Below are 11,118 nucleotides of genomic sequence, written 5' to 3'. Positions count from 1 at the left end.
AGAATTGAATCCATGGCCCTGGCACTGCCATTCTAAGCACTGTGCCTCAATTCCACCCCTTATTTGAAATATGTATCTTTTAAAATTCATTTGATTTTCATGTACTGTAGATGCTGCTACATATAGCTACAGTACTTTATGTTTGGCTCTTTGTATTATATATGTGTTTTCTTCATTTGACTAATGTGCTCAAGTAACATGGAAATTTAAGACTATATATTATGTTATATTAGGATAAATACAAATATGATTTGTATCATTTGTACTCATATGAGAATGTTAGAAGAAATATGTACAGTATATGCACTCTAAACAGTTTATAATAGGTGGGGTATAGCACTATATAATTACTGATTAATAGGTCTAAGTTATTAAGTGTAAGGTCATGAAAAAAATTAGAACGGAGTTAGAGGGTCACCTAAATTAATGGAGATCAGATACTAGGAATCAGCATGGTTTTAGAAAAGGCCAGTCTTTCTTGACCAACTTGCATAGGACATACAGGTATACTATACTGTATTTAGATTTCTAAAAGGTTTTTTATAAAGTTCCTCATAATAATGAATTTTGTAATTACAACCAAGGGGCAATTCAGATTATACTTGTGTTTTGATTGAGAATTGGTTAACACATAGAAAACAGAGGAAACACCTGAGAATGTCTGCCAGAATGTCTGAGAGTGTGTGCTCCTCCAATTGTAGGGTTATAGGAAACTACACTACACTAATGTACAGTAATGTACAGTATCCTGGAATCTCACTTGGTTTGGTCTTTTCATTCCTAGTTTCCTGAAAAACCCTAACACCCAGAGTTCACCCTTAGAGGGTTGGGGGAGCACTATAACCAGTATAACTATAACCAGCAGCCATATTACCCTGCAACTCACAACTGGCAGCCCACTGATGCTAAGCAATTGTGAGTCTGGTCAGTACCTGGATGGGGGACCTCCTGAGAAAAACTAAAGTTGCTGCTGGAAGAGGTGTTAGTTGGGCCAGCAGGGGGCACTCACCCTGCGGTCTATGTGGGTCATAATGCCCCAGTATAGTGATGGGGACACTATACTGTAAAAAGGCACTGCCCTTCAGATGAGATGTAAAACTGAGGTCCTGACTCTCTGTGATCATTAAAAATCCCAGGGTCCCACTTGAAAAGAGTAACCCCGGCGTCCTGGCCAAATTTCCCATTGGCCCTTACCAATCATGGCCTCCTAATAATTCCCATCTATGAATTGGCTTCATCCCTCTGCTCTCCTCGATACTGATAGCTGATGTGGGGTGAGCGTTCTGGCGCTCTATGGCTGCCATCGCATCATCCAGGTGGATGCTGCACATTGGTGGTGGTGGAGGGGAGTCTCCATTACCTGTAGAGCGCTTTGAGTGAAGGGTCAAGAAAAGTGCTATATAAGTTTAAGCAATTATTATTATAACACTCTCTTATGTCCAGTTGCTGGGGCCAGTCTCTACAAGTGCCTGATTTAACTCAAAACCCAGATTAATCAAATCATCACTCTGTTATGATTCCATGTTCTCACCCCGATAGAATCCCTGTTTGCTGGGCTTGCTGCACAGTAGAGATGCAGAGCACGCAAATGGCTCTAGACAAAAATGGATTGACTTACCTAGGGGTTACCCCTCTCCACCTCAGTCCTAGTCCTTTCAATGCTTAGTATGGTATACACTGCAATTATGCAAGCATGCAAGACCAACAATGATGTAAAATGACATTACCATTGCAGGAATGCTTGCATCAGATACTTGTAGTTTTAAGTTGTCTGATGAATGTACAGGTAATACACTTTATAGGTCTTTCAAGATGCCTTTTTATGTTAATAAAATATTAAAGTAAATTTTTATGTTAATGGGTGTAGTAAATATACAGAAGCAATACCTTTAGTAATTCCTACTGGGAGGTTACAAGGGGCAAATCATGTATTGATTAATCATGTTTTCCACCCATTTTATTTCTATAATATTTCTATAACACTTGCTTACTCCCAGTTGCTGGGACACTCCTGTAGAGTTACCACGGCAACTGAACCAACTTCAACTACTACACTTGTTAACTCAGCAGCTACTGTTATTACATTATAACATAGAAAATCAATTTCACCTGCACACAATTAAGGTTCACTTATCTCAATCACAACTAGATAATTAAGATTAGTTTCCAGATCAGTTCTTTGTTTAGAGACTGTCTCCAGTTTTGGCATTCCTTGTGCTTTGCACTAGTTTACCTTTCTCACCTTTGATTCAGTTCAATTCACCTCAAGATTTCCCTGTGTTTTCTACTGGATACTGGCTTCTTTGGACTTTGTTCTCTCTTGGACTTGCTTATGGATTACCTTTTTATGCCTTTCTCTAATTGTCTTATTGGTTCCAGAAGTTGCCTGGATTTTAACCTTGTTTTCTGGATTTCCCCTTGATTGTTTTCTTGATATTTCTCTAGCCTCACCTACCCTGTCTGGACTGTACCTGTGCTCAACTCAACAGACCACTGCTCTAACTTCAGATAAGAACAACAATAGAACAACTTCAGTACAAACTAATAAACTTTATTTTTATGAATAAAGTTTATTAAATTAATAAACTGAATTATATTGCATTATTTAAGGCCTTTAAAGGTGGCATCTCAGTGGCTTCTCAAATCGCTTTACAGAACGACAACAAAAAAACACAATATAATGTATACACAAGGAGATAAAATAGTAGATGGGGGTACAGAATACAGTAGGATTAAAGGAGGGCCAAATGGTGGCTCAGTGGCTAAGGATCTGCGCCTATGGCTGGAAGGTTGCTGGTTCAAATCCTGCAGCTGGCAGAGGAATCCTGCTCTGTTGGGATCCTGAGCAAGGCCCTTATTTGCATTGAGTTAACAGATAACAGCAGTTTGAATGCCATTGGTACCACCTGAGAGAATAGTGAAACAGGATTGAAATAAAGTTGTGGAAATTGGATCTAATAGGTAGATGGTGGATTTCATATTCAAAACCAGTTTACTGAGGGATGCAGAGTTAGAGAGAAGGGAATACAGTATTACATTTGCAGTAGGTAATTCTAGATTTAAGAGAATAGCTCATTGATTGTAACATATTGGTCGCAGGATCCCAATACAATGGCAAAACTCAAATGTGAATTTTTCAAGGAAATAATTTCATTTAAGTTGCAGCAATCACAGTGAGGAGTACCTTAGGAACATTTTGGTAGAATCTGGTACAACCTGACAAGACAAGAAATCATGAATCAGGGTAGTAGCAGGTGGTTATAAAAAGCCCCAGTTTAACAATTCCAACAGTTAGTGGCAGTATCAGACTGGCAAGTGGCAGTAGGATCAGTCAATGTCCAAGTCAGTTTATAGAGACATTGCAACATGAAGTGGTTACTGTAGAAGTTTGTGTAAGAAAAAAAAATGAGGGAGACAGGAATAAGTAGAGAAAAAAGCTGAAAACTGGCAACAGGAGCAGCAGCCAGAATGCGCCAGCGTTCCCTCTTAACCAGAACCGGAACGGTGAGTAGTTAGTAGTTAATTGATTTAAGGATCTGATCTGCTGTTTCTTGAAAGAAACCTAGGTATCTGCTTCAACAACATGGGTTGCTAGTTTGTTCGATATACCAACAACCCTTTGGTTAAGGAAGTGCCTTCTATTCTGAGTTTTAAATGCACTTCTATGTAGCTTCTGTTATGATAAGGTGCTGAGCTGATAAGTTTGCATCTGTATGACCTGCTGAAGAATCCGCTTGCTTGGTCTTTGTTAAAGCATGCAGAATAGCAAGAGTTAGGGATGTGCTCTGCAGGAACAGGGGGTGTGCTATTCTGCTGGGCTGAGTATGACAGAGAAGGCACAGGATATCTGAGCAGAGCAGAACAGGGGAGCGGCGAAACCAAGCAGGTCTGGAGACAAGGACAGTCCTACAATTTCAGGCTGGTTAGTGGTAGGATGCTCATTGACAGGGCATGATAAACTGGAGCCGAGTAACAGGAAAATTATCTGTTAAGTGGGGGCAGGTGGCATGGACAGCTGGCCCGATCGAGTTCTCACGGCACCAAGAGGTGGTCGAATCACCCTGGAAATGTATTTGGTTGCTGTGGAGTTTGAGGGTTGTGACCTATGACTCACCCGGGCATAAACGTTTTCACCTCTGTCATTTGGTTCATATTTCAATGTTCATTTGAAGAAAACAGTCGGCCTTTCAGGATTTTGCTAACTTGTCTGTTCTAGACAAAAAACATTCTGTTCCTTCAGCTTTCTAGTTTAGGACTTAAAATTTTGTTGAACTTCTAGAGACTGATCCCAGAGTAGTAATACAGTACCTTTCTATAACGTGGTGATGAAAATTGTACTTAACATTGTAGGGAAAACCGGTTCAGGGACGCCAAATATGTAATCATAGTGGCTCTCTGAAGGCACCAGTTCTGTAGGGTTTGGGCATTTACTGAGACAATTATTAATTGTAGCAGTAAATCACAAAGTTGATTATTTTGATGGCTTTAGAATCCAACCATGCGACATAACTCAAACAACGCGCACACACAGGTACTAATACACGGGGATACATTTATTAATACATAGAATATCCATATAAACCTAACAGATCTTATCGAGAGGGTTATCAGAATACAAGAGATATATATTCAATCTGTTACAAAGAGTTACACATATCAAGAGGACATACGTTCAGTATATCATTCATTAAGACCGTTTCGTAAAGTGAACTTGGTTACAACTTCTACATTAGATACTCAAACAAGTACATAACTCTTAGGAATTAAATTGATATCAACTGGTTTGGATAACAATTGAATTCTCGAGCTGTAATGCATTGAAGTTGAATACTCATCCAATCTCTGGGGATTCAGATCTCCTGCGGGCACAAAGAAACAGTTGCAGGCTGTTGCTGTCCAATCCGCGCTCTCTGGCTCCGTGCCAGGCTGTGCTGTGCGGCTTGCGACGGTGCGCTGCTGATGCTCACTGTTGGCTTTAACTAGCAAAGTTTGTGCACAGGAGAAAAGATGACTGTGGGTCCCAGCAAGTCAGGAAGAGGACCAGTTTGTTTATGATGAAGAGCTAGTTCTGAATAGTGATTCAGCTGTCCACAGTTCCGACCTGTTCACGAGGCCTGCTGCTGGTTACTCTCTGGCAACCTCCACTCTAGACTCTTAGAACAAAGGAAAGTTCTGGCACTCGGACACACTGGCCGTTCCGTGGTTGTCCGGGCTGAGTCTCAGGATGGTCAGGAGGCGCGCTGCGAGAATGTCCTGCCCTTGGGATTCTCCTTTGAATTCCCTTTAGAATTGTTGAATCTGAATCTGAATCTTGTCTGAATCTGAATCTCCCAGGCTCTCTGTGTTGCCTGTTTTTACCTGGAGGAACTTCAGCTCATTGATTGGCTGAAAGTTCCATGGGCATCAGAGTCCCACGTGGGTTACTCGGCCCTACCAGTCCCGGATTGGTTGATCAAGGTGAGATATGAGTCACTTACTCCTGACACTTAGTAATGCAGTCCAGATGTCCAACTCGCACTCCCTAGACAGATAGGCGCCAATGGGTGACCATTGATCATGATAGCCAGGCTTAGCTAAGTGCATCCCCCTTTGGGAGCTGTCCTTGGACCTTAAATCACCTTGCATGAATGGTTTCTCTGTGGCTGCACCACAGAGATGAACAGAGAAATGAGGCCTAATTTGGGAAAGCTCAGAAACACTTAATTCTGCCTTATTATTAAGCCTCGCCGCTACAACATTCTAAACGAGGCCTTATTAGTAACTGTGTCCCCGTCACTATATTGGGGCATTAGTACCCACATATACTGCAGGATGAGCGCAGGCTCACACCTGCTTAGCTTCAGTGGGTTGCCAGTTGTGAGTTGCAGAGTGATATGGCTGCTTTATTAGTATTATTTTAAATGGGCCTATTTAAAATGGAACAGGAAGCACACCAAGCACAGCATGCAGTTTTTCGGCAGATGAGTCAAATATAATGACAAAAAAAACCTAAATTTCCCGATGTGCCACACATGTTTAAGAAAACGGGAAAGCCAGATGTAGAAGACGGTTTACTGTTCAGTCCAAAAACAGGTCAATGTCAATGTTGCCCCTGCCCAAATGCAAAGTGGATGCATTGTACAGTCTTGTACGTGTATGTGTTGTAAGTCTTTTACACAAAAAAGAAACATAACATAAAAATAAATAACATTAGAGAGCTGTACATGAGATCTCGTAATGGAATGGTCAATCTTGTTTTGATTAGTTTGTAGTCACTCCATGAAATTCCTTCTTCTCTTAAAATATCCATTAAACTAGGCATATTAAAAAATCCAGTCCAGCTCCATTTATGACGTTATCCCCTTTTCATAAAAACAACAGCCATGTTACATTATTTTAAAACAGTAGCTAGGCTATGCATTTTATATACTCACATTTCAACATTTAATGCAACATACAGTACGTGCCACCTAGTGATATGTTTTGAGCTGCGAAGAGCTAAAAAAGTAACATGCCAGGCAGGACTGTGTGCTTTTCATGGACGTGAGTTTTGATGTGCATTTTAGATGACTGCATCCATTCTGCAAAAATTAATGGCATGGATGGGCCTGAATAACTCAACAAGGATGTCATGGTGAAGCTGTGCTTCAGTGCTTAAAATGCATTTGGGCTACAGGAATTAATGTGCCCTGACCAAGCCCCTTCCTTGGTGAGAGCAGTAATAGACACAGTCACAGAACTAAAGTTCTAGATGAAGCAGCGCTAAAAATGTGCAAAGCCTACAAATCACTACAACTGCTACAGGCAGGTGGGGATAAACCAATCACAGCTGACACTTCCTGTGGATCCATCTAAGGCCCTTGGAGTGTGATCTCAGAGTATATGAGGCTCTGGTATAGAGTCTGCTCTATGAGTCTACCTGTAATCCTAGTCTCAAATTCCTTAGTTTCAGAATTCTCTACTTTCCCACCCTTGCTTTGCCCTGACCACATCAACTGGATTTGCCCTTTGTGCATTGATGTGGTATGTTTCCTGTGCGATGAACCTTGTCTGATTGTCTCAACTACAATTCTGGATTTTCCCATTTGTGCCTTCAATGTGTCTTTCTGGTTTTGAACCACGCTTGCTTCTGACCACAGTTCTGCACAGTGTTTACCTATACCACGCTTTGTTTGTGACCCTAGCCTACTACAACATTGGACTGCCTGCAGCATCCTTGTTTTTTCTCTCTGTTACCCCGCATGTGGGTTCAATTTACCACCCAGGATGTTTACATGGAGCTTTGGGCAATTACACTGTCCTTTCCCCCACAATCAATGTGCAATCCTAATGATTAATTGTGCTGGAGTTCAGTTGAGGAAAGCCTTGCCCAGTGAATTCACATTGGTTCTGTCTCAGAGGGAGTCATAGCTTGAAGTAAATGGGCAGGTGACTCGCTGGCATGAGTGATCATCAAAATCGTCAAAGCCTCCACATGGGTACCACAGCATTTTGTCCTGCTGTCTGTCATCAAGGCAGGCATCTTAATTTGGTGACAAGATGAATTAAGGACTGGAATTCAGAAAGTAGGTAATGCAATTTTGTCCCTTAAATGCATGTACAGTACAGTCCAGCTTGAAATAATATAGAACCACTCTACAAAACCAGCATTTCGAAAAGAATGGCATAATATTACATAGATTGGTCATCTTCCTATCGACAAAGAAGAGGAAGAATCTCAAGAAAAAGGCAGTGGAGCATGCATCTGTAGTTCCAGAGAATGTCTGGGAGGAAAACTGGGAGAAGACAGTGCAGCCGATGTGACCACAGGAGGGACTAGAGTCACCATGCTCAGTGAATTTACATCAGCACTCTGCACATGCTTCTAACTACGAGATTCAATCCATCCAAGCTCAAATGATGAAAATGTGTGGTGAAGTCATGATTTGTCAGAATATGGTGGATATCATCTTCACCCACTGGATTCATGATGGCTTTCTCTTACTGTGATATCACTGCTCTTACCTGGAGTTAAAGCAGCGGCCTGTAACTGTGAGTTGACCCCAGGTGAAGGTGAAGCAGACAGGGCATCTTAGTCCAGGGAAGTATCAAAATACCAGGAATAAAATATCCAGGGTATCCAGAAAACAAAATCAAGAGCCAGGCGAGTTCAGAAACCAGTTCACAAGCAAGTCAGAGAGAAGACAAAGTTAGGTATGTAGCCATCATTAGACAGTAGAAAACACAGGAAATCCAGAGACAAACTGAAATCAAGCAAAGTCAAGAAGTGAAAGTAAACTGGAACAAAGCACAAGGAATGCCAACACTGGAGACAGTCTCTAATCGAAGAACTGAGGTGGAAGCTAATCTTAAATAGTAGTAGTAGAGTTTATTGTCATATGCACAAGTGCAATTAAATGCTTATTTGCATGTATGCTCCTATACAAAGACATAAAGGAAACACCAAAAACAAAAACACAGAACAGCGGCAGCCAAAACAAGTTAAATAACATACATCTTAGAGAAAAAAAACATCAGTGTGAGCCAGTGGTAGGGGTTGAGTCCAGTAATCTGACAGATTGAGGGAAGAAGCTGTATCTGAGTCTAGATGTTCGTGCTTTTATACTCCTGAAACATTTACCAGGGGGAAGTCGTGAGAAAAGTGAGGAACCAGGATGACTGGTGTTCTTAACGATACTTCCTGCCTTCCTGAGGCAGTGAGTAGTAAAAATGTCTGAAATAGAGGGCAGCTGTACTCCAATGATGGACTGGGCTGATCTGACCACCCCCTGTAATGCCTTCTGCTCAGACAATGAGCTACTACCAAACCATACTGTAATTCCAAATGTTAGCACACTCTCAATAGAACACCTGTAATATGTGGTAAGAACAGTTAAAGGCAGTCCAAATTTTTTCAATTGTCTGAGGAAGTAAAGGCATTGTTGTGCCTTCTTTGTAGCTCCAATGGTGGGACTACGTTAAGTCATTAGAGATAAAGGTACCCAGGAACCTGAAGCTGCTAACCATCTCAGCAGCCACCACATTAATGTGAATAGGGGTGTGGTCCACACCCTACTTTCTAAAATCAACGACTAGCTCTTTGGTTTTACTGAGATTGAGAGAGAGGTTATTGCCAAGGCAGCATTCCACCAGGTTCCTGACCTCATCCCTGTGGGCTTTCTCATCATTAGCAGTGATTTGGCCAATGATGTCATCAGCATATTAGAAGATGGAATTGGAACTGTGTCTGGCCGCACAATCGAGGGTAAACAAGGAGAACAGCAAGGGGCTAAGCACACAGCCCTTGGGGGAACCTGTATTGATGGACAGTGTGTAAAAAAGTTTTCCATCTACCCTCACAGTCTGTGGTCTGCCAGTGAGGAAATCCATAATCCACCTGCACAGAGAGGTGTTGATGCCTAGGTAATTCAGCTTCCTGACCAGTCTGGAAGGAACTATTATGTTAAATGCGGAGCTGTAATCAATGAATAGCATTCTGACATACAGTATGTGTCTTTATCTTACAAATGAGTCAGGGCAGGGAAATAGCATTGTCACTGGACCTGCTACACCTGTATGCAAACTGCAGGGGGTCTAAGCACTCAGGTACCATTGTGTTAAAAGAGCCCCAACACCAGCTTTTCAAAGCATTTCATTATGGTGGATGTGAGCGCTACCAGTCTATAATCATTAAAACAGGTCTCAGTATTTTTCTTTGGGACTGGAACAATGATAGTTTTCTTAAAGCACGTGGGAACGGAAGACTGTAAAAGTGAAAGGTTAAAAATATCTGAAAACCGTGGCCAAATGGTCTTAAGGACCCATCCAGGAACGCTGTCCGGGTCAGTCTCCTTCAGTGTGTTAGCCCGTCAGAAAGTTGATCTCTGTGACAGAGCAGCAGCTGGGAGCACCGGCATCGGTTCTGTGATTTCCTTCTCAAAGCAAGCATAATAGGTGTTTAGCTCATGTGGGAGAGAGAAATCACTACTGCTTATTTTGGCTTTATAGTTAGTAATTGTCTGAATACCCCGCAACATTTGGCGCACATCGGCAGAGAAGCTTGTGTTTCAATTGTGATGCTGTATTGCCTTATAGCGTACCTGATGCAGGTCATACTGTACCTTGCCTTTTTATAAAGATCCATGCATTCATCCACGCATTTCTTAATGAATTGCTGTAGAGTACTCAAGTGTATTCGCACCCCTTGTTGGGCAGAAGACATGCTGGTAATATTTCTGAAGAACGTTCCTTAGGTTGGCTTGATTACAGTCCCCTGCAACAACAGATACAGCATCAGGGTGGGCAGTTTTCTTGCTGTTAATGTTGGCATATAATTGACTGAGTGCTGTTTTCATGTCCTATCGGGGTGGAATAATAAATATCCAGTAGTGAATGAGGTAAGTGAACCTTAATTGCATGCAGGTGGGATTGATCTTCTACCATATAGTGTAATAATGCTAAACGGTGAATTAATATGTATTGTAGTTGAGGTTGAATCAGTTGCCGTGGTAGCTCTAGGGTGTCTCGGGCATGAGCGAGTATTGCAGAAATAGTATAGAAATATTAGGGGGTACACATGATTCATGAAAACATGGCCAGATCCTTGTAACCTCCCAGTAGGTAGTAGTAGATTACTTAAGGCCAATGGCCTTCCTCCAAATGATCTTCCAAGGGACAATGAGCTCCAGAAAGATAACTTGTTTGGTGATCTCTGAGCCCAGCATGATGTCTGGTGGTTACAAAATGTTGAGGGAATCTGACCTTTTTCTGTAAGTCTGTCAACAACTGCCAGTCCCTGGCAGAAGCCAAGAACTCTACCAGTGGTTTTGTTGAGGGCTCAGGCTGTTCTGTAGCTCTTACAAATGCATTTATGTGGAGGTTACACCTGCTTGCTTCCATGAATCCCTGTGCTAACTGCTTCTGCAATGGCCTTCAGGACTTGGTCACTTCCCCTTTCCTAAAGCCTTAGAGCAACTGTTCCTTGTTTTGAGCACAGAAGACATCTTGGAGATTGCCTTGCCCCAGATGTACTCTTTGGATGGACTGATCCCAGTTGGATCAGGAACTTAATGTGGTGTTCTGCCTTCCACAACTGATCCCAGGCTCCCTGCTGTCTCATCCCCACCATTTTGCTTGGCTTTTTCTCACCCACAGTTGCTC

This window comes from Lepisosteus oculatus, chromosome 8 (genome assembly GCF_040954835.1).
Source record: "Lepisosteus oculatus isolate fLepOcu1 chromosome 8, fLepOcu1.hap2, whole genome shotgun sequence".
Classification (NCBI taxonomy): domain Eukaryota; kingdom Metazoa; phylum Chordata; class Actinopteri; order Semionotiformes; family Lepisosteidae; genus Lepisosteus; species Lepisosteus oculatus.
Note: the sequence above shows the minus strand (reverse complement) of the source record.